The 24,645-nt window shown below is 46.9% G+C and overlaps 1 pseudogene; it reads right to left on the bottom strand.

Annotated features, from left to right (window-relative positions):
• Positions 1-16,491: 16,491 nt before the first annotated feature.
• LOC119454190 (uncharacterized) overlaps positions 16,492-24,645 on the bottom strand; it is a 48,602-nt pseudogene continuing 40,448 nt past the window's right edge.

Below are 24,645 nucleotides of genomic sequence, written 5' to 3'. Positions count from 1 at the left end.
AGCATGCAGTAACCCCCCTCCATATTTGTCTTGATAAAGGCTTCTCCTTTGGTGCTACTCTGGATCTGCCCTGTTCCGGTGATTACCACCATGGGCTTCAAGGGCAGACAACCTCAGGAAAACGTTTCATGCACAAACGTGGCTCTTTCCCACTTTTGCTAATAAAGACGGATATTGAAAGCAAGGGTGCCATACCAGGCATGTTGGTCACAGACAGAACTGCGGGGAGGGGGGGGGGTGTTCTGAAAGTATTCATCTAGTGGACACATCCATTTCATCTGTTGCTGAAACGTTGATTGACTGGGGCACCTGTCTCCCTCTCACGTGTGCCCCAGCCCAGCCAATCAGAACTTAAGCAGCAGTTGAAATGGCTATGTCCATTTGGTTGACACTTGCAGAATACACCCCCTGTGCTCTGTCCTATCTTTATGCCCTTCCTCATGTAATTTACTCAGTAAACTACTTGTTCATATGTTGGTTACCTTAATCAATGTTCAAATAGCTCAACGCTTAATAGGTATGTACAAGTAAGGCACTATAAACCCAAGCAGTTAGGTTGGTGATTGCCACCATACAGACTCAACCAATGGCTTCACTGTAGCTTTCCATGGTAACTTTACTGCACTTTGAACGTAGAGAAGGTGGAATATAAAAATAGACTAGCATTTCTCTAATGTGCATCACCCCTTCCACTTTGTGTTGTTACAATCAGTATATTCAACCCAAACGAAGTCCCAACAAAAAGGAATTGTGACACTAATTTCATTTCACTGCCTCATTTTTAGAGGTGTAACAAGATTCTTTAATTGCATTACCAGTTGTTACTCAGGTGTCAGCTATCAAGGCCTTATGGCACGTTTGGACGTTACCTTAACTGAGTAAACGACACAGATTGCATAATTTCTCAATACATTTGCACAGCTTCCTTCACCTTTAGTTTTGAATTAAAGCCAGCATTTCTCTTGTGACCATCTTTAAAGAGCTTGCAGTAATTTATACCTAACATAAAAGATGGGTGCTTTGTAGTGCTAGCATGCTGTCCTAGAGTATATTGTTGTATGGAAAATGTGCCGACACACAAGCCCGACAAATGCCACATCAAGCATTGGTGTTTGCTACTCCACCTGGTGTTTCAATTTTACAAAATGTGCACATTTTACCTGTGCACCAGTAAAAAGGGTCCAAAGCTCTTTCTGAAAACTCTCACAAGCACTTATCACAATAAAATTCCCCATATAAGTGGTTTTGCTGAAGAGAACACAGGGATACAAGCATAATTAGACACTGAGGAATCTGGGTAGGAACACTTTATTTTCAGCACACGTTTTTTTTTTGATGAACTGCTTCTATACTGTTGAAATCTGTGTTTTAATAAAAGTACACCATGCTGCTTCACCACTCCATGCCAACTGCAAGTATCCTGTACCAGGAAGTCAAACCAAGATGTGGGATGTTCAGTCTGTCAAAAATAAAAACGAGTTTGAAACGTTGACGTGTGAAAAGTAAAGCACACTCAAGAAAAACAGCACAAGAACAAATCCAACGAATCAGAATTACATTTGAGAGCAAACATATAGTTTCTATGGCACAGTGAAGGAACCTTATTCCTCCGACGTTTTTTTTTTTTGTTGTTGTTGTTGTTGTTGTGAGAAAAGATGAAAGTGGACGTGTTCTATCCCATTTTGTGTATCTTTCACCTTTTCACACACAAAAAGATGTCTTAACGTGCCCAACTGTCTTTGCATATCCATTTCTCTGCTCTCACACCATATACCTACAGTTAAAGGTTGTAGTAATGCTTAGCTTGAATGAACCAACACCAACTATGAGCACTGTGCTACTAAACATGGCAATGTAAGTCAAGTTCAAGCACAGCACATTCATGTGCTATATACGTGTGCTCTTGATTGTAGGTAAGATAAATAAAAGGAAGGCATGTTAATAAGAATGGTCCTTGATGTGCTATGCAGAAGTGCTCTGCTATTTGGACAGAAGTTAAGCGCAACCGCAATGAACAAGAAGACAACTTATTCAGCATTTCAAATCTAGGAACTCAATGTGCTGGAGATTTTTCTGAATTCATGGTAAAAAATCTAGATGCTAAAGACGACACATATATAAACAGGTCTCTGCTCAAACTGGTAATGCTATGTGTAGCTTAGTTTTACAAAATGTGCCCTACCACTGGTCTCCCAAGCTGAGGCTGCAGTCCAGTTGCAACTGCAAATCACTCAATTATGTCTAGGGCACACTTGAGCAAAATGCAGACAAAAATTACTGCACCACTGAGAATGTACCAGAGGCTTCAACAAAGCAGCTGACAGCCTGCATGGACTGGAGCAAGAGAAGTGCATTTTGGGTCTAGGTGTGCACAGCTTGCAGTTGCTCCATGGACGCTATTTAATATATTTACATATTTCACTTACTTGTTGGTTTCAGACAAGAAATATAATGTATTTTCTATCCTTTCCACTGTTAAATACTCAAACCCAGGATACCACAGGTCTGTTTCTGGCATCTGATTTCTTCTCAGAAAACTACCCCTCTAAAAAAAATTTCACAGGTACTTAACCCCAACCTCTCTTGAGTAGAGCCTGGTTTTTTAACATGACAAGGTCACTAATTACACAGTGACTCCTTGCGATGTGATGTACGTAAGCACTTTAAAAGGAAAGGAAAATTTAATAGCAGTATGACAGGTACACAACAAAGCAAAGTGCCTGTTTTGACCCACGTATTCAATGTTTGCTTGTCTACTGGCGTTTACCCTACAAAAATGCAACAGGCGAAGCTGACTGCACTGTTTAAATCAGGGGACAGAAATGACATGTCAAATTATCGGCCGGTGTCAGTGCTCCCTGTCATTTCAAAAGGCTTAGAGAATGTTATCTGTAAAACAGTTGTGTCATCACCAAAAGCCAACAAAAGTTGTCGAAACGTCATCCTGGCGCAAAAATGAGCTTTGTTGAGACTAGAACGTTGAGGGGTTGTAGGGTTCGTCGCTGGCTGAAACCCTACACTCCCGATTCGCGTGACCCCTACCCACTATCGGTATGCTTCACCGCAATACACAAACTGCGGTGGTCGAACAGGCTGGTGCAAACGTTTCGACAAGAGAGCTTGCCTTAACCAGCTTTTCTTGGCAGTTTTCATATATATGAGTACACCTGCCAATACACTTATTACGCTCCTGGGCGCGCGTAATGTGATGGGCGAAGGCGAGTGCGCGCGTACATAGTTAAGGAACATATATATACATGTCCCGTGATAGCGGCCCCTTTTCACTTTTGGTATGCTTCACTGCAATAATTTTTGGGTAAGTTTCACCGCGTAACACGTCTACTGCGGCGAAGCTGACTTTAGAAAGCCGATTCATTCAACGCATCTTACGAGGCAGGTCCGCTTATAACGCTTGGCAACGTTTGAACACCACACTTACTACATTAATTTCTTTAGTTATATTAATTGTATTGTCACCGTGATCCTGCATCCCGCAGTAGCAGGCTGATACTGCGTCATAATCGTTCCAACTGCATCAGGACAGCGTGTAGCTGGTAAGCGTGCATGCAACAGGCACGGCGGCATTGGCTGTTGTTGGGAAACTTCCGAGACGCTCTTTCGCGCAGTAATGCCATTTGTCTTATTAAAAAGAATGCAGGTGGTGATTAAATGAAATGCAGCAAAGCTGTAGAAAAGCAGTAGCAAAGCTGTTCGACCATCTCGCGCAAAAACGCGATTCAACACGATCTGGCGGAACAGCTCACCATGCCAGGATTTTCTTGCGTCCTCGTTTTTTCACGCATCATTCACTGAACCACACTACTGGATGGTTCTGTACACGTACTAACGATCCTGACGAAGGATCAGCTTTATAGCTTTATATGGGATGCCACGGCCCATTCCACGGGCCGGCTGCAATTTGACGCGGCCACGAGGCAAAATATGCGCGCAAGATAACTAACGGCAACACATCAAGCAGCTGACAGCCCCAACCTTTTATTACATGCGTATAGAGTGGAAAAATGGATTACTTAGGCACGGAATACGGACCGCTTCACAACGCGACCGGCCCCAAAAAACAGCCGCCATGAAAATAAACGGACGTGACATCATAGGTTATTGCGGACGTGACGTCATGGGTCGCACCAAACGTTTTGGGCACCTTTTGTTTGCTGCGACCGAGTCGCAGGAATGCCGGCCAAAGTCAAAAGCACAGCGCATACGAAGCTACCGGCACTCAGCGCACGCACTTTTTCCCCATCGCAGATCGCTTTGAAGATGAGGCCCACGCGGGCGCATACTCGCTCACATCGCAGATCGCTTTCAAGATACGGCGGCCGCTCTATGAGCAGCAGCCGACGAAGCAGAACGACCCTCCCCCTTCCCTCTCCCTCTCCGTCGCCTCGCCCCCGTGCCTCGCGCGCGATAGAAGACCGCGCGCTTTTGGCCTTCCTTCCTCCCTCGCGTGCACTACATTGAGCCACGATTGCCAGCTCACCCTGGTATGCTTTCGCTCGCACACACAGCGTATGGCGCGCGGCGGCAATTTTATCGCCGTTGGACTTTATACTAAACCTCACGGCGACGGCAGAAATGTGCTTGGAGTGTCTATATAATTGTTATCGCTATAATAACGTGGGAAATATGAAGTGCATTGATCGAGGGATTTTAACAAACCAAGATTCTTGAATTTAGGTGGCTATAACCTACTTTTTGTCGAGAAAAGGCATTGGGACATGTGTCTCAATCTAGTGTGACGGAATTCTGGATGTTATTTGGCGACGCTCACGTGAGGATGGCACTTTGATGCTCTAATAGCCCGCTTCAAATCGATAAATCTGTATATTTCTTTCTTTTACAAGCGGCCGGTTTTTATTTTAGATAAAATCTTTTATTTTCTAATGTTTTCGTTGAAAATCAGCGAAAATTTCTCTCATTGGAAGAAGAGCTAGATTACATAAGATTTTATTTGCTGACCGTGCTGATGAATCTGCATGCTTAGAGCTTGAGGAAGGGCATTTGCAATGCTTATGAAGGAGATGTGGACAACGCTGGTGCATAAATTGACGCAACACACCCAGAAAAGTCAGAACATTCAAAACCACAAACAAAAAAAAACGAAAGAAAGAAGGTGTGCTAGCCTAAAACCTAGCAATTTCTCATCCCAAAAACGACATGCGTAGTGAAAGTGTCATCGAATGGAAGATGTACACAACTGAGCAATTCATAGCTGATTATGGCGTATAACATGGTGAAATGAAGCGCAGTCCCCAGTGCAAATAACGAGAGGATCTTATAAAACTAAAACTATTTTCTGCTTTTAGGAAGTCGGACAGCTTCACAAAAATTATTTCAAAGTAATGCACTTAATTGGTATGCTGTACAAAACGGGGACGTCTTCATAACGTCGGCAGAATAAATCAAGACATTTCTTGGTATCAGCCTCATGATGAGCTCTCACGTCCTGCAGACCCAAAGAAGGTAATCTACGAAATGTAACAAAGGTCAAAATAAAAAATGTGGTTGATCCCTCTTATATAGGAATCGGTATAGAACACGAAAGTGAAACGTGTCTTCACAGAAGTAGTGTAATGTTTATTGCACATTGATATATAATGTCTATTGGTGTTTTGTGGCTAAAGCGCCCTTAGGCGTTGATGCACCCACGCTGACGCCTGGTGGCACGTCTCCTCCATCACGACTACCAACGTCGATGACCATGAGCAACCGTCGTGCATATGGAAGCTGCACTACGCTGCACACGCTAGCACAACGCGAAAGACGAAGCACGTAACTGACACACTAATACAACGCGCAAGACAAAGCACGTAACTGAATCGTCACCGAGTCAAATCAGCGCGTACAGCGCGTCGTAATAGCAGCCTCCGCGATCAACTTCAGAAACATTTTCAGAGCTAATTGCGGAGGCCACGCTCCGCTGTGCTGAGTACGGTGAACGCCAAGGTGGCGTTGGTAGTGCTTCTTGATGCCAGCGTCCCTTCGAATGCTGGCATCGAGGCGTCGTAGTGCTGAGACCACCGAAGCGTTCACTGTCGGTGCGCGTTAGTGTCATAATGCAGTACTTCTCTTTTCTGCTCGTAGGCGGCGGCACCGCCCCGAGCAAGAGCGCGGGTACACGGAGGAGTGTTAGATATATAAGGCGCGTCTGTGTAGCTTTCTGCAAATGCGTTTGTGGCGCAATGGGTTAAACGCTCGGCGATCTATCGTCGCGGACCGAGAGGTCGTGGGTTCGATTTCCAAATTTTGCATGTTTGTGGAACTTTTTCTTCTGGTTTCTTTCTTTGTATTATGTTCTATGACGTATTTCCGTGACGGAAATACGTCAGTGAAGTCTTGGTGGACCCCGGCATAAAACACTTTCGTGTTAAAAAACCGCTTAACCTTGCCCTAGGCCGTGCAACGCTTGAAACAGCGAAGCTGGGCGATCGTAGCCCAGTATTTTCCGGAAGTGCGCGCGAACTTTTCATCCTATTATTCATGATGATGATAACTTGTTTTCGCGCGTCTCGGACTTAAGGCCGTTACTGCGCGTTGCATAGCGCAGCTTGCAACACCGACACCGCGTTGCAACGCCGACAACGCATTCCAGCAGACCCGCTCCGTGAATGCGTCTCTCTCGCTCTCATAGCGCGCAAAACTGAGCCGTGCTCCCTCAAGGGCTGCAGAAGATAGCGCCAACCTTTCCTTTTCCAAATGAACCACTTAGTAGTTGCCTCGCAGAGCACGAGCGTGCGAACGCGCCAGCTGTGGATGAAGACGACGACGCTCGAACGGAATAACATACATGGTTCGCATAAATGCATGCTGTGCAAGCGTGGCTGTATAGCCTAGAGCTGTGGCCTCTATGAAAATATCTTACGCATGTACGTACGTTTTATATTCGTAGTAAATACCATGAAAAAAAAAGTGGCTGTATAGCCTAGTGGTTACGAGGCTCGCCTTGGGCGGGGGTTCGCGGGTTTGAATCCCGCATCGGCAAGAAAGTTTATTTTCTTTTATTTCTTCATAGTTTCTAGATACGAACCACAAACCACAAATTACGGCTGCCTTAAAACTTCGCTGTTAAAATGCTGCTTACGAGTGTTCATTGAATTTCTGGACGTTGTAGTAAACAACGCCTACAATATGTGCATCCAACACCAAGCTGCCAAGCCTGTGCCCTCTGTGACGTCGCTGCAGTTCTGCAAAGCAGTCGCACGTGTCCGTCGAATTTTTTTGAGGCGAGAGTGGAGCACAAGTGTTGGGCAGATATACAGGCACAAAAGAACGTAAGCAAGGCAAGAAGCTCCCACACACCCAATTATAAACGCTCCCGCTCACATGAATTGTGCCAACTCAAAGCTTGAAAACCGCACATTTACATGCTGCAACGTTTGCAATCTTCACTTTTGCTTCCATGCCGCAATAAAGTGTTTCATGGAGTTTAACGTTGGAAGCAGCTAAGAAGACCGCGTAAATGTTCCACTCCGTTAATGTACATTGGGACACATATTTATGTATTTATTTATTTATTTATTCAAAATACCCCCAAAGGCCCTCATTAGGAGGGTATTACATGGAAGAGCATTACATATGACCCGGAGAGTAACATATAAGCTATAAGAAATACATTATCAAAAGTGTTCCATTATTCTTTGGAAGGCCCAAATAGAAGACCTCATTGGCTTATGTACAGCCGACGTCTGAAGTTTGCGGAGCACGGGAAATGAGAATAAGGTAAATTTTCTCACGAGCTCACCACAGAGTCTGAAATGTATCTTAGGAATGTGATGATTGCACGGAGAAGTATCAACTCCCCTTTTCGGTTGGAGGACGTGCGCCCAGGCGGCGAAGCAATTTAGATTTTACTCGGATCCCACGTTTCGAAAACTTTTGCGGTGGGGGGGGGCGCCTCAGGGGCGCGGATATAGTCAGCAGGCGTAACGCGGAACGGTCTGACGTCTAGCGGTCTAGAGTTCAGCACAGTCATCGTGACCGGCGGCATTCGGCGCGCTTTGGCACGGCTGGCGAGGGAATAGAACACCTCCTGATATCTCACGCCAGAGTCCTAGAGTCGCTAGACCACAGTGCGCCATGCGCTGGATTGGCTGCACGGCAGCATGCTGGCCTACAGTTCGGGTGCACTGAAGCGAGCGCGCTGAGTTTGCGCCTTTCCCCAACAAAATAGCGCTCGCTCGCCTCGCACTTGGGCGCCTGCGCTGCGGCAATAGCTGATGCGGGCCACGTTCAACGCACCGAGCTGTAATGGGGACACATTTGCGGTGATTCTGGCGTCACCGGTGTGACGCATTCGACTTCACCGGCCGCCGTCTGGCACGCTGGAAACGCAGGACTACATCCGCACCTTCATGCATGTAGGTACTCTCACCTGCTCATCAAACGCGAGCAGTGTCGGCTTGCTTGCGTTTCGTTTATTTAACGTGGACAGCTCTCTGTTGATGAGGCGGCGGCATGTTGCTGTTAAAAATTACTGCAGGCAGGAACTCCCTTGTCCGATAGTCTGTAAACATTCTTTGCAGTCGTTCACCTTGCACACATAAGGACGTATCCGAACGCGTCTGGTTGTATGATGGCGACGTTTGCTCGGTTTCTTTGCTCGGAATTAATCTGAACTAGGGTTAAATAATGTAATACGAACAATTCTTCATTGCCCTTATTAATCTTGCTTGGGCATAAGCAATGTAATCGTAATCAATCTTAACGACGTCTTCAATTTTTCTGTCACTGTGAAGTGCGTCGTCTGATAGCGAGCGAGCGTTCGTTGCGCTGACGCCATGTTTTTGTTGCCGAAAGTTCGTACAGTGCAGTTTTTAAATGTCTCTATTTGCTTCTGTGCGACCATGACTCTTGTCGACCGGTACCAATTGTAATTTAAGCCCGGTGAAGTGCTGTCTTCAACACTGTATTTTTAAAAGTAACACGCAATTTTCTCACAGCAGCCACCAATCTGCAACATGAAGCTACGTAACAAGAATTCATTCGTATCGTGTTTTACACGCCCGCTTCTTGCTGATAAGTATTAAAAGCAGGGACAGTAGTAAAAGAAAACAGCATGACAGTCAAATAAACCAGGTTAATACTCCGTGGCGCGAAGAGGAGAAGCGAATCACTTAACTTCTCGGTAAATCAAAGGGTACCTATTCACGACATATTGCCACCAGCAGTAGTGGGTACAGTGCTGAGCGGCAGGCACGGACAAGAAGAAAGAAGTGCGCGTGCTTCTCCGCCCACTCGATAGCCAGCTCCGTGGCCCTCTGTGACTACATCTGTCACACAAAAAGACTACCCCGTTGATTCTCGAAATAAATAATTGGATAACGCATTAAATCGCTAATTATTGTTTCGAAATTATTCTAATAACACCAAAAATGTTTGCTGTTTATATACAATTACAATGATTTTAATTCTGTCTCTGCCCTGTACATCTCTTTCCAAATTATCATAAACGCAATACTTCACCCTGATTTACTTTTTCGTCCAGTTTTTTTCCGTCTCCCCCTTCCCTTTAACTTTTAACCGCCGGCTTCTTGGCCAATCCCCCGTAGTGGGTAAGCACCACGGATGAGGATCAAGCAAGCAAGCAAGCCAGCTCCCAGATCCGTACTTTTCAGGAGCCGCTACCCTCAATAAACGTCGCGTCGCCCGTTCTCTCACAAGGCACGTGACAAAGTGGTAGAGGTGCTGGCAGTGGAACCACTACCCCAGTGCCAATCTATACGCCGGTCCATTGGGCCAGCCGCAGGATCCGGGGACTGCCTACTTAAGACCCCGCAGCGCTTCAGACCACCTCAACCGGAATGGAAAGCGCCGCAATGACGAACCGGTACACACTTTAGAATCCACGGGTTCCAAAGTCGTTCCGTGGCAAGGTCTTCGAAGACGTCGAAGACTGGATGGCCGACTTCTAGCGCGTGGCCGATTACAACGAATGGGACAACGCAACTAAACTTAGAAGTGTCTACTTTTGCCTGGAAGACGGCGTGCTCACATGGTTCCAAAACCGTGAGCAGCAACTGACGTCGTGGCGTGATTTCCGCCGTCAGTTACTAGACACCTACGCCAGTTCTGATCGTCGCGAACGAGCCGAACTAGCAATCCAGGTCCGCGTTCAGCTTCCCAACGAAAGTGTTACCACGTTCGTCGAAGATATGACGCGATTCTTCAGACGAGCAGACTCAGGAATGTCCGAGGACAAGAAGTTGCGTCACCTGATACGAGGAGTAAAGGAGCAGCTCTTCGCTGGTCTTGTGCGGAGCCCTCCGAAGACTGTCGACGAATTTTTATCTGAGGCTGTAAGTATGGAGAAGATGCTTCAGCAATGATTCAATTTCTTCGAGCGGCAAGTGAACGTGACATCCCCCACCGATATTTCCCCGGCCACCAGAAGCAACGATGACCACCTCCGCGAACTCATCCGCACTGTCGTGCGCGAAGAAATACAGAAGGCTTTCGGCACGTCACAAGCGGCGGTGAGCTCTATTGAGAGTCTCGTAAAATATGAAGTTCACCAAGCGCTCCGGTCCACCTTTCCTCTTGCTTACACCGCGCCTGCACCGACTGAACACCGCCATGCGACCTACGCGGAAGCCCTGAGACTCCCTGCACCACTCCCGCTGTTAGTTCACATGGCTCATCCGGTTACACTTTCATCTGCCCAACCGGTACAATACATCGCAGAACGGCGCGCGCCCCCAGCGTTTCCCTCCGCCGCTGCTCCCGCTGTGTTTCCTCAGGAGCAACCGGTATATTACGCCGACGATCGACGCATGACCCCTCAGAAGTGGGATGTTTGGCGCACACCGGACCGCCGGCCTCTGTGCTTCCACTGCGGTGAGGCAGATCATTTGTACCGCCAGTGCCCATACCGTCGTCTCGGGTTGCGGTGCTTTTCCACCTACTCACCGCCACCCCGACTTGGCCAACGACCTCGGGAGATAGAAGAGTATCTTGCTCAACAGCGTATGTCACCATCTACCGGGCGACAGTCACGCTCGCCGTCACCACGGCGATTTTCACCACCACCGCAGCGATATTCCGGCACACGATCGCCAAGTCCCCGCCGGGAAAACTAACCACAGCGACCTTTGGGGGCGAGGCCGCTGGCAGTCGACACGCTGAAGACCTCCGATTGACGCGAACGAGCGAGGACACCGATCCGACGTCAACTGCAGATGAACGGAATGACCGGCTTTCGGTCGTCATATCGGTGGTGATTGACGGTTACGCGGTTTGCGCTGTAGTAGATACCGGTGCGAACTATTCTATCTTAAGCGGGAAGCTGGTGACGTTTCTTAAGAAAGTAATTGCTCCTTGGCATGGCTCTCAGATTCGTACGGCTGGCGGTCACGTCGTTACTCCACTGGGATCCTGCACAAGAGTTGGGATTCGAGGATCGACATTCGTGGCGAGCTGCCTTGTCCTATGCGCATGCTCCCGTGACGTCATTTTCGGGGTTGATTTTCTGCAAGAATACGGCGCTGTTATTGACCTACGGGGAGGTGTAGTCACCTTCTCAGCAGACCTAGCACTCGACGGGTACGAATACAAGCGATGAGACGACGCCCTTCGTGTCTCGACCGAAAGTGTTACGCTTCCTCCGCGAACCAGTGTCCTAGTCGAAGTGATGTGCGGTGAAATGCGCGAAGGGGAAGTGGTCACTGAAAGTACCTTATCGCATCTACTGATGCAAGGTGTTTGTGCTGCTAGAAGTGTGCTACAGCTTAGTGATGGCCGTTCTCAGTTGCTTGTCACCAACTTCAGTAACCAGCATCGACACCTGTTCCGCGGTACTTCGATAGCGTTTGCCGAAGAAATAGAACACGTTGCTGAATGTTTTGCCCCTGAACCAGTGAGTATGGCTGGCAAGTGACTGGTAAACGTCGACATTAATTCAGAGTTATCTCACGACAAACAGGCAGCACTACATGAGCTCTTGCTTTAATTCAGGGCATGCTTCGCAAGCTCGTCTAAGGTACGCCAGACTTCAGTTACAAGGTACAGGATCATCACATGCGACGACGCACGCCCGATACGCCAGCAGCCCTACCGCGTGTCAGCGAAGGAACGCGAAGCGATTCGTACGCAAGTACAAGACATGCTTAAAGACGGCGAGATCGAACCTTCCAACAACTCATGGTCGTCTCCGGGCGTTCTTGTCAAAAGGAAAGGTGGAACGCTACGCTTTTGCGTCGACTACCGGAAGCTCAACAATGTAACTAAACAGGACGTGTACCCACTGCCACGTATCGACGACTCGTTAGAGAGACTGCGGCGTGCCCAGTACTTTTCGTCACTCGATTTGAAAAGTGAATACTGGCAGATCGAGGTAGACGACCGAGACCGCGAGTAAACTGCCTTTGGGACTCCCGACGCCCTTTACGAATTTCGAGTGCTCCCTTTCGGTTTGTGTTCAGTCCCAGCAACTTTCCAGCGAATGATGGATACTGTCCTCGCTGGATTGAAGTGGCAGACTTTCCTTGTGTGTCTTGACGACGTAGTTCGAAAGAATGGGAGCCGAGGGGCTCGATTTTATTAGTCATAACCACATAAAGCCAACAGACAACGAAGCCAAGGAAAACATCGGGGAAATTGGATAGCTGTGCAGGCAACAAAATGGTCCGCGTGCTACTTGTCCTTTTGTGTGGTGGCAATCCGTGTTTAATGCAAGCTGCGGTCATCGCGTGCGTCGGTAAGCGACAGATCGGAAAGCAGCTGCCCGAGATGTGCGCATTATGTCTGTTGCTTGGCCATACTTTATAGGTTCACTATATCCAAGCATGCTTTAGAGTAATGGCCACCTTGCACATTCTTCCTGCTTCACTCTTCCTGCCAAGAATCTTCGCTTCGTGCAGTAGCTGGCCATCAGTGTGAGCTTACTTCAGCTGCGGTGGGGCATTCGCCCGACGAAAAACTAGATTTGCTTTGATTAGGCATGTATCGCTAATGCTTGCGCTCGTGCTATGGTCCCAAGGTAATCGCCGGTTACCGTGATCTGGATTCATTTCGCAGAGCAGTTTGTACGAGCGATTTCTCGTGAGCAGTGAAAAGATACCTTGCTCACTAATTCAATGAGTTGCCATGACTCTAACATCTGGATTAAATAAGGCATGTTATACATTAAATATTTATACACCATGATATAAGACTGTATGCGCATATGTAGTACGTATACATGGTTAATTTTATTGGCTATTGGTGCCTAATGCATGTAATCAATCTTGACGGACGGACGGACGGACGGACGGACGGACGGACCGCCGTCCGTCCGTCCGTCCGGATGGATGGATGGATGGATGGATGGATGGATGGATGGATGGATGGATGGATGGATGGATGGATGGATGGATGGATGGATGGACGGACGGACGGACGGACGGACGGACGGACGGACGGACGGACGGACGGATCTGAACCCTTTAAATCGGGCGGTGGCACACGCCGCCTAGCCTTGACTATTAACATGTTTTGTACTTTGTGCAGGGTGAAATTTCACTCCTGCCTTGATTTTTTTCAGATAACCTCCGTTTGGTTATTTCTACCCGCTTAAAATCTGCTTTGCCTCCCCTTTCCTAAACCCCAATGCTTTGAAAAAATCAGCCCCGTTGTTTTGCACTGTAGGTTTAAGCCCTTAAGAGAAAAGTATGAGTTGTTCAGTCGTTTCCTCTTACTCTCCACATGCACCGCACAACGTGTCTATACCTTGGTACTTGACTCGGTACATCTTACTCCGCAATACTCCTGTCCTGGCTTCAAACAACAAAGAGCTTCCCCTAGAATTATCACAGATATTTTCTTTGGCAATTTCGTGCTTGAAAGTTCTGTATGGTCCCAGTGCTGATCTCGTATGCATCCCTGTTTTCCATAGACCCCTCTCTGTTTCTTTAACCTTTTTCTTAGCCGCTGTTTCCTGGTTTGCATCCCTCCTGCAGTCCAAATATTTGATGAAAACTTTCTGGTCCGCTTCCTCCATTTTGTGTCAACAATCCTCGTGTACAAATAACTGAAAACTCTCCTTGCCCACCGCTTTTCTGCTATTTCTCTCAATCGCTCCTCAAATTCTATCTTGTTGCTAGCTTCCCTGCCCACGAATGACGTCCATCCCTTGTCACTCTGTACCCCCTGATTTGGTGTATTTCCGTGTGCTCCCAAAGCAAGCCTACCTACCCCTCGCTGCTTAACTTCCAACCTTGCTCGAACCTCTGATCTCATGCACAGGACCCGCATTGCCGAAAGTCAAACTAGGGACCATCACCCCTTTCCAAATCCCTCTCACTTCTTCGTACCTATTGTAATTCCACACTGCCGTATTTTTCATCACAGCTGCATTTCTGCTACCTTTAACCATTACATATTTTTCATGTTCCGTTAGGTACTCAGCCCCATTGTTTATCCACACTCCGAGATATTTGTACTTATCCACCATCTCCAACGTAACCTCCTATATCCTATGCTCACTGCCCTGATTATCATTAAAAATTATGACTGCCAATTTTCTTTACTAAACTTCAAACCTAAGCTATCTCCCTCTTTACCACACATGTCCATTAATCCCTGTAAGTCTTCCTTGCTGTCAGCCATAAGTACAATGCCATCCGCGTACATCAGTCCTGGTAATGACTGTTTAATCCATTCTCATTGCTTGAAAAAGGAAAGGTTGAAGCCAAGTCCGCTCCTCTCTAATTTTTTCTCTAATCCTTGTAAATACAGCATGAACAACAAAGATGACAGAGGGCACCTCTGCCTAAGCCCCTGCTGTATCTCTATAGGCTCAGATACCTTGTTTTCCCATTTTACAAGCCCTTTGTTACTTTTATAGATATCTTTTAAAAGATTAATTACTGCGTCTTCCATATCTAGAGTGCTCAGTATGTCTCACAAATACTTTTGGATTACACTGTCATAGGCTCCCTTGATATCCAGAAATGCGAGCCATTGGGGCCTGTGTTCCCTTTCTGCTATTTCAATACACTGCGTCAATGAAAACAGATTATCTTCTGACCTTCTTTGTTTCCGGAACCCATTTAGTAGTTCCCCCAAGCACCTCCTCGCTCTCCACCCATGCCTGCCGTCTGTCCTTTATAATCTGCATCACCACCCTGTAAACCACTGACGTCACTGTTATGGGACGGTAGTTGTTTATGTTGGCTTTGTCTCCCTTTCCCTTGTATATTATGATCATCCTGCTCAGTCTCCACCCGTCGGGGGCTTTACAATTCCATTATCGTTTTGCTCACTGCCTTTCTTAATGCTTTCTTAGATTTTGTGCCCAATGTCTTTATCAACATAATTGGGATGCCATCAGGACCTGTCGACGTGCTACTAGGAACCCTCTTCTCTGCCCTTTCCCACTCGCTTTGTTCAAGTGGAGCCACTGCACTAACCAGTCTATCCTCACCAGATTGAGCACATGCTACGTTGCGTTCTTTAAATTTTTGTCATCATTGTTCCTATATGTTCCATTGCCTCATCTCCTTCTAGCCGAACACCTTGAGCTGTAACTATAAGCCTCTGCTCTAGGCTAGTCTTATTACTCAAGAAGTTGAGATGTTTCCAAAATTTCTTCGTTGCTTTTCTATCCTTTTTGTTTACATCTGAGAACCATTGGGTCCCCTTTCTTCTAATCTTCTCATTGATCAAATGGGACACTTCCCTTCTACAGTTTAGGAAGTTATCCCATTTTCTGTCTACATCAGCCTCTGGTTCACCCTTCTGCTTTGAATATCTGTGTTCCCTGAATGCTTCGTGACGTTTCTCTATGGCCTTCTTAACCTCCTCATCCCACCAGCTCTTGGGTTTACGTCTTCTGTTCCCTTTGGGCGTGACTCGTACCTAGCAAGCTCTAGCTCAAATAGCCCTGTTAAATTTGCATATTTCCATTCTGTTTTAGTATCCTCTGAAATTACTTCCTCAATTTCTTCGGGTTGCCTATTTCCAGCTGCTTTTCCGAGTAAAGTATCCCACCTGGTTGTTCATCTTGCCTCCTACCTACTTTCATTTCTCTTCTAAAACTCACTTAATACGTTTGTGTTGACTACCTAGACTTCTAGAACCATATTCATCTATGTTCATTACCTTTAGCCTATCATGCATCCCATGTGACATTAGTGCATAATCTATCGTCGACTGCAGACTCCCTACCTCCCATGTTATGTGCCCTTCACACTTCTCAGTACAGTTGCATACAACTAAGTCATGCCTTTCACACATATCCAGCATCATGTTGCCCGTTGAGTCTGTGCACCCGTCCATGTCTTCTATTTGTGCATTCATGTCTCCTAGTATAATAATCTCGCACCCTCCTCATAGCTCATTAATGTCACTTGATATGCATTCCAGCATTCTTTTCTTTCCCCTTTGGCATTTGCTCCTGTCCACAGGTATACAAAGCCAAGGAGTGTCTGCTCTCCTGCAACTTTCCCTTTTAGCCATAAATGATCCTTGCATTCCTGTTTGACCCTTTGCCAGTTCATACTTTTATGAATGAATGCACCAATTCCACCCCCTTTTCTGCTGCCCTCTGTTCTATTGCAATATTCCCATGCATAGTCAGGATTACAGGGTGGTTGCTCTATGTCCCCAAGATGTGCCTCCACAAACCCGTATACCATCAGCTTTTCCTGCCTTAGTTGCTCGTCTATCTCCTCCCACTTCAGCCTATTCCTGCCACCTTTCATGTTAATATACCCTATGTCCGAATATCCTTGCCACTGGTGCTTACGTCTATTTCTTCTCCTACAGACTCTACGTATCTTGAATCTTGGGGCCTCTCCGGGTCCGTCTTCATCTACACTGGTAGCCTCAGGGCTATGCGTCCCCCCCCCCCCAAAAAAAAGCCGTAGCTTGGCGCCCTATCCTACTACCTACCCTCCTGCCCGTGGCACCACTGTAGTGTATGCCATCCTGTGCAAAAGGGTGGGAGCCAGATTCGTACACGTCCTGGTTTACGTCCATTACGCCATACCCAAGTGCTCGGCTCAGACACCTAATGATCCGGTTAGCCTCAACCACACTCCGTTCCATCCCGCTAGCCTGGCCCTGGACCTCTGTGATTGTGCATATGGTCACATGCACATTCGCAGAGGCTTCTCTGAGTTTACTCAACCCAACCTCTAACTGTCTCTTTAGGTTATGGCTCCTTCCCTTCAGAACATTGTTGAGACCAGCATGGATAACAACCAGATTTTCGTGCTCCATGTTGTCCCATACCACCTTCTGAGCTTTTGCCATTGCGTCAACCATGCACTTCCCTGACTGGCCCTCCACCCTCACCCGCCCGTCTGCCTTCACTTTTGTAAGGACGCCCTGCTCAACCCTCGCTACGTTCGAGTCCCCCACCACCAGCACACTTCGCTCTACACGTTCGCCTCCCGCCTGCGATATCTGTCCTCCAGTTCGCGGTAGCTGGTTCTCCACCCGCCGTGCGCCACTGACACGCGGCGACGGGCTCCCTGCTGGTCGTCCCGTCTCACCCGAAGCCTGCCGCGCTACATCGCTGTAGCGTTGTCGAGCCCCCGTGTTGCCGCCTGCTCTCGCCCGCTGTTCTATGGCCCCTAGGTGTCCCTCGCCTGCTCTCATAGCATACCTCTGCGTGAGACTTCGCGCTGTCCCCGCCGTCGGCCTGTGCCATTAGCGCCTCCACCCGCTCTTCCAGCACGGCCCGCTTTTCCCGTTCTTGTAGCTCGCCAGCTATTCGCTCTACCAGGTTGGCCTCGGCCCCCTGACTGTGAAGCAACTCGCCGATCCGAGTTTCAAGCTCTATCCTCCGCTCTCGATCCACCTTCAGCTCCCCTTTGAGCTCCTCCACACTAGTGCCCATTCCCCTTCCATCCGCCGCATAACCACCTTAAATCCTTCACACAGCCTGCACGCGAAGCTAGCCTCCTCAGCGTCGGCTATACTTGCAAAGTGCGTCTCGTCCAAATAACACCAACGTTCGCACTCCTCGCACTGCACCAGCTCGCCATCACCCCTGACTTCCCTAGCCTGCCGCTCCATCACCCGCCCAACCACCTAACGAGAAAGCCCACCAAAATACCTGAACAAAGCCCCACGGTAAGCCCTACGGCAATCTCGCTATCCGGCTACCTCCACTAGCTTCCCTTAACACGGTTTAAAACTGCCGCCCTACACTGCTTTCACCATGCAACGCGTGCGCCACAACCCGCTTCCAAAAATACAACTATTCGTTACCTACTAATGTCCAAGCAAAATAACCAAGAAACTAAAAAAGCATGAAAAAAAGCATCGAAGCGAAATTCCCTAGTTAAGTCGACCAGTTGAACAGGCGAAGTGAAACTCGCTGTGCATATATATATTTTTTTTTTTGCTGCTGCCCATATGATCCATGATGGAACCGCCTATGCGCAGTGTCCTGTTTATAATATTTGCTTTGTTTGTTTGTTTTAGCCAGGATTGCGTTATCTCGCGAGCGCTCACACGAATTCACAAGGAGATTGTTAGGACTGGCAACAATTTCATCTTCAGCGATGCCTTATGGACTTGTGTGGTATGTGCCATCATTTGGATGAATCGTCTTGGTGGCGACGATTGTTGCCAGCTGCAGCGAAGGAAAGTGCGGGCGATACAATGTAAACAAAGCGGAGACTGCACCTCGGCGCGACCGCGCTGCTTGACATTTTCACATTTGGGGCGTTGTCAGGAGGCGCAGTAGCGCCTTTTGGCGATCGTTTTCTCGTCTATACCCTCGCGGAGGACGCCACACGGCCTTCCATTGAAGGTCTTGCGCTTTGCCATAGTGGAGGTGTTCGCCTCGAGCGTGACAGCTGCGGTGTCCGCGGCACCATAACACCCCATAGAACGCAACCATATGAAGTCGCATAAAATACCTTCTGCCACTCGAAAAGCGCATCGAAGATAGCGCGGGCGTCATATATCGTTTCTGGGTTCTCTTGCGCATGTAGCTGTTTAAGCATTGAATGAGCGACATGTTTGCTTCGCCCCACAAAACATCAGTGTTGTGGCCTTTGGCCCGCGCTGTTGCTCGTGCGCATGCATTTTGCCTTCACCGAGTGATTTCGCCCTATGATAACATGTGGCATGCGAAAATAAAAGAAACCTCAGCCGACTATAGTTGTTAGGTTATTTTTTTCAGTCAATTCACTTTATTTACCAGATTGTTCTGGTATGATATCTGAGCAAAAAGCTGTACAAACAGCTTGGCAGGGGCCCGTGGTATCCGCTACAAGGCAGGTATACAGCAAAACAGTATGCAAGATACAATAGTCAGCGGTGCCGAAAGCGAATTTCATTACAAAAATAGCATTGTGTACGCCATCATAAACGCAAAACGAAGAAGAATAACTACTTAACAAACTTGAATCAAGAGTATACATAATAAGACGAACAATCCTTATAAAAAATTTAACACCGAAAGTGTAACGAATCAATCGGGAAAATGCTATAAATAATTTATTAAAAGACATCCTATATTCAAACTAATCAGCATATACAATTACAATGCAAACTATGCATCCAGTCACAAGCAATGAGATAGATCTTGATGTGCACCAGTACACACAGAAAAAGAGCATACAGAAATACACAAAAATCAGCGGTACAAAAACAAAGCAAATGACCATACAAAAATAGTAGTGTGTGCACCATGAAAAGCGCAAAAGTAACAAGAATGGTCCTTTCAAGAAGTCGAAGATAAGCAGTAGTGCGATGAACAATCCTCATAGAAAACTTACTTAACACCGAAAATGTAATTACGAGCAACAATTCGTAGCAAAGAAATTCTAGAAATACTGTACTAAAAGGCATTGTACATGCAGTCTAAATAGCTTATACAATTACAGTGGAAACTGTGCTTCCAGTCACAATCTAAGATATAGATTTTGACGCGCACCAGCACACACACACACACACACACACACACACACACACACACACACACACACACACACACACACACACACACACACACACACACACACACACAGCCAGACAGCGCTTCACTCACAAATGAAAATTTTTATGGAGCACAATGACTAAACAAGTAGTTACACAACTTCTTGCGCACGCAGCACAGCATAGTAGCAACGCGTTGCATCATCGGAACCACACGCGACAGAAGATAACTTATACCACAAGGAAAACACAGGCGTGCTGGTGCGCTTCAATTAATTAAATCTATATATATATGAACTTAAACCAACTATATCCCGTCTTGCCATTTTGTTACAAGGTGAGAAGGGGTGTGACAACACTTCCTCGTAACTTCCTGCTTTTTTGCCCAGCTTTCCCTGCGAGACCTAGTGTTTCTTGGTTGTGCGCTGATTTTTCCAGCTATGCAGCGTCTTCACTGCTGTTCTGGCCTTCGTGCGGTATCGGTGGCTTTTTTTTCATTCCCGAGCAACCTTTTTGTTGGCGAGCCTCTGACTGTGACTCCGTAGCTTGTCAGTATACATTTTGCTCGACAAAGGCGCTGGCTTGTGTGAATGAGCACTGCCTAGTCATGTAGGTAGTAAAGAGAATACAATGTGCGTTCGCTCTCAGGTCGAAACAACCTCCTGATGAGCCGGCCATATAGGCGTACTTACCGGTCGGGGGGGGGGTAACTTTTGGAAGCGGGCACTCTCAGCTGCTGGCTGGGAAATTCAAGAAAACAACAGCTGAGGCCAAATTTTTATCTTAATATATTGCATACTTAAGTAATGCTTTTCTTTATTACGTATCCCCTGCTTGGGCAACGGGGATTCTCTTTCGTGCCTCGACGCACTGTAGCGGACGACGCGCGGGATGCCCTCTACGTGATGTTCCCACCATAACAAATTTCAACTTGCGCTTCTTGCATCATGCCCAGTTTTTTGGACAGCCTAATCATATTTGAAGACACAAACTCAGATTCCTATATTGATGCGAAAGTGTCAAATGGTCCATTGATTGGAAAAGCCGGCGTCTGTCGTCTGGAGAAGCGAAACGGCACTGGCTGCGACTCCACGTCAAGAGCGTGCCTCGACGGAGCAGAGCGGACGAAAGGGATCACCTGCTGCCGCGAGAGGGCGTCAGGTGCTGCGTGAGGGGAGAAGGCATCGCCGCGACGCCACGTCACCCTTGTTCTCGCTCTGTGAAGCCTGTGTTATCCACGAGTTCCTTGGGCGTGCAAGGTCTCGCCTGCGTTCTAACTGCGCCTCGCTAAGGCCAAATCAAAACGCGATAAGCTTCTCAACGCACTCGCTTGCCCGCGAGGAGTTCAAAACTAAATGGACCGCTAAGCGGCCTTCAATTGGATATTAATGCGTTTGCATTAACAACTCATAAGAAGTGCATGGCTGCACTCACATTTTATAACCTAAGGCCGAGTGGTGGGGTCCGGATAAAGCATTATAATGAGCAACGTCCAACGATTGCTTGCCATACGGCATGAAATCGTTGAATTGTCAAATACAGGAACTATTTAATCTCTGTCCTGATATTGTTCACATAGCGTTGCAATCTGTATTTTTCCACTATCAAAAAACAAACAAATAAAGCCTATTACAAGTCTGCCTGTAGAATTTTATTGGAGTTATGAGTTATCCTAGATATGGTGGTAAAAACGACCTGGGGCGTTATAACGTAAAATGATTCCAAACTGTTTTGATTCCAATTTCTGCAATCAGCCTCCACGATTGGTCAAAACATTTTCGGGCTGCTCCCAACTTCGCCTGTCGGTCACGCGACGTCACGAAAACCGCAATAGCTCCCCATCTGATATAACGTGTACACACTGATTATGCATGATTAAACCGTACAAAAGAAAAATAATCATTCCTGATTCGATGTCTTTTCACCAGTAGCTCTCTGCTATTGTTCCAATCTTTTGTGGCTACGCCCACTTCGCCTGTCTGTCACGCGACGTCACAAAACCGCGAAAACTCACCACGTCAAAGTGACGTGTACGCGAAAAAAATGCATTAATATGCCGAACAAAACTGAAAATTTTTCTGAATAGCCACACACTGCCCCGTTCCGAAAGGAATCAAATATGGCTGCCCGCCGATGGCTCAGGCCCTCGCTACTCGCACCTGCCGGTGAGCATGCATTTATTTGCGCATGATAAACCTTTCTGCGTGGCAGTAAAGCGTTATCGAACCCTTTCGCCATGCATACGACATCGCTCTGTCAACTCTTCCTTGTTGAGGATCCGTTTTAGCGGCATTCTTATCCTTCCGTTTCACGCCGCCGCGATTTTCGATCAGCGACCGCTAGCTAAGTAAGGCAAAGCGGACCAATCGGAGAAGCCGGCACCACCCTCTTCATGCGGTTATCTATTTTCACTGTGCTGGCTCGGCTCCATCGAAACCCTCTCCACTAGAGCCTGCTCCTCGCCTCTTGTCAGCCAATTAGATAAGAAAAACCGCTGAGTGTAGACAATGTTATTGGTTTTGAAAGCGAACAAAGGTGACATCCTATAAACGAGGATAGTGTTTGATTGGGTTGTTCAGACAACGCTGCGGGACACCGCCCGATGCTTCCGTCGGTGGTTACGTAAATTTGACGTCATTAGTTTGGAATCAAAACGGTTGGAATCATTTTACGTTATAGCGCCCCTGGTCGAATGTACAGAATCATTATAGCACCTTACAGCACTGACCTCAACTTGTCTGTCGGCATGTGTTCTGACGTTGTCAGTCTATTCCATGTTCAGGCTATTTCTACATGAGAGTTACGCTAACGCATGTTTCCTGGCAGGAGCAAGGACCGCAGAGATTTCATATTTTGAGATAAATGCGGGCTGTTTTTTGACGATGCATACTGGAAGTTAGAACTGTGTAGGTTACTTACGTGCTTTGCAAATAATTACTGAATATAATAAAGTTTCTCACCACATTGCCTTGAGGGAAATCTGGCGCTGCTGCGCTGTTGTATGCACGGGAAGGCCGGTTTATGGTGACTTCGGATAGGCATCGCTCTCGGAGAGCCAGGACACCTTGAAGACACGCCTGGCTAGCACCATTACTTCTGTCACAGTGATTCATTTCGCACTAAAACAGCACGTAAAGAGCTGGTGTAGCTTTATTATTACACAAAAACACGTTTTTGTTTAATTATGAGCACTTGTGATTGGATGTACCTTTACATGAAACGTAAAAAGTATCAGCGGGCCGCTAAAGTTAGAGGACAGACAACCAGATTCGTACACACCCGCCGTGGTTGCTCAGTGGCTATGGTGTTGGACTGCTCAGCACGAGGTCGCGGAATCGAATCCCGGCCACGGCGGCCGCATTTCGATGGGGGCGAAATGCGAAAACACCCATGTACTTAGATTTAGGTGCACGTTAAAGAACCCCAGGTGGTCAAAATTTCCGGAGTCCCCCACTACGGCGTGCCTCATAATCAGATCGTGGTTGTGGCACGTAAAACCCCAGAATTTAATTAAGATTTTTAAGATTCGTACTGGCTTTGGAACAGTTTGTGGTCTATTCTTGCTTTTGGTCGCTTGATTATGCATTGTAGCTGAATAAACTTCATTGGAAGATGTAATATGGGTGAAATGAAAACCTTTTATGAAGATTTTATTTTAAGAACTCATTATTTGCGTAGTCGTATCCACGTTTTAGACGAAGCCCCGTACAGCACCAGCAACACAGGCTAGTCTCGCATACCCATATTAGAGTGTACTAGATTGGGGGAGTGGGTCCAGCGGATGGCTTGGCAGGCGCTGAGGGTGATGCGAAAAAAAAAACGCTGGAATTATCCTGAAGCTCCGGCTGTTTCCGCAGCGCCCGTTGGCTGCGGCGAGCTCACGGGCTGAGTACAGCTGTCGTCTACTCGATGCACCATCGTTGTTGCATCGTTTGCATGGTTTCCGTCGTTCTTTCTCCATTTTATTGACTACAGGTCGGTGGGGAATAAAATCAGTGTTGCCACCACCGAGTATCAAAACTAGATGCAACAGACTGAAACACCTGTCAAAGCTCCATGCATTCGTGGTATAGGGTCTCCGACGCGACAAACGTCCGGCCGGCGACTGGGGTCGCTCATTCAGGTGAAGGCGACGGTGGCGCCACCGACTTTTCAACAATAATTTAAAAAATACATCAGAATGGAGCCCGCGCTGGACCCACTCTCCATTATCTAGTGCACTCTACCCATATACCGTCATTGCCATTAAAGCCCCTGGAGACATCTCAGTAGATCTGTTTCTCCTTTTTCATAACAATATTAATCAAAAACCATGAACATGTACGACTATGCAGAAACAGTATTTAGTGTCTTCCCAAAACTACTGTTGGCGTGTTCACCAATATATATATATATATATATATATATATATATATATATATATATATACATTGGTTAACGCGCCAACAGTAGTTTTGGGAAGACAGTAAATACTGTTTGTAAAGTACATACTGGACAGTAAAACTGACCATTTCTCGACCCAACGTTTCTCATTATGATAATACACAGTAACACTTATATATTTATATATAATTGTTACTGTGTATTATCATAATGAGAAACGTTTGTTCGATAAATGGTCAGTTTGCAAGCACGTTACCGAAAGACTGAATGACTCTGAGGACTTCTGTGACTTCTCTCTCTCTCTCTCACTCTGAGGAAAGGCTGATTAAAAAAAAAACAAAGTTGATTGATGTTGTCTGTGCAATAACGTGG

This window comes from Dermacentor silvarum, chromosome 1 (assembly GCF_013339745.2).
Source record: "Dermacentor silvarum isolate Dsil-2018 chromosome 1, BIME_Dsil_1.4, whole genome shotgun sequence".
Classification (NCBI taxonomy): Eukaryota; Metazoa; Arthropoda; class Arachnida; order Ixodida; family Ixodidae; genus Dermacentor; species Dermacentor silvarum.
The sequence above is the reverse complement of the archived record's forward strand: the minus strand, read 5'-3'. Positions and strand labels throughout refer to the sequence as shown.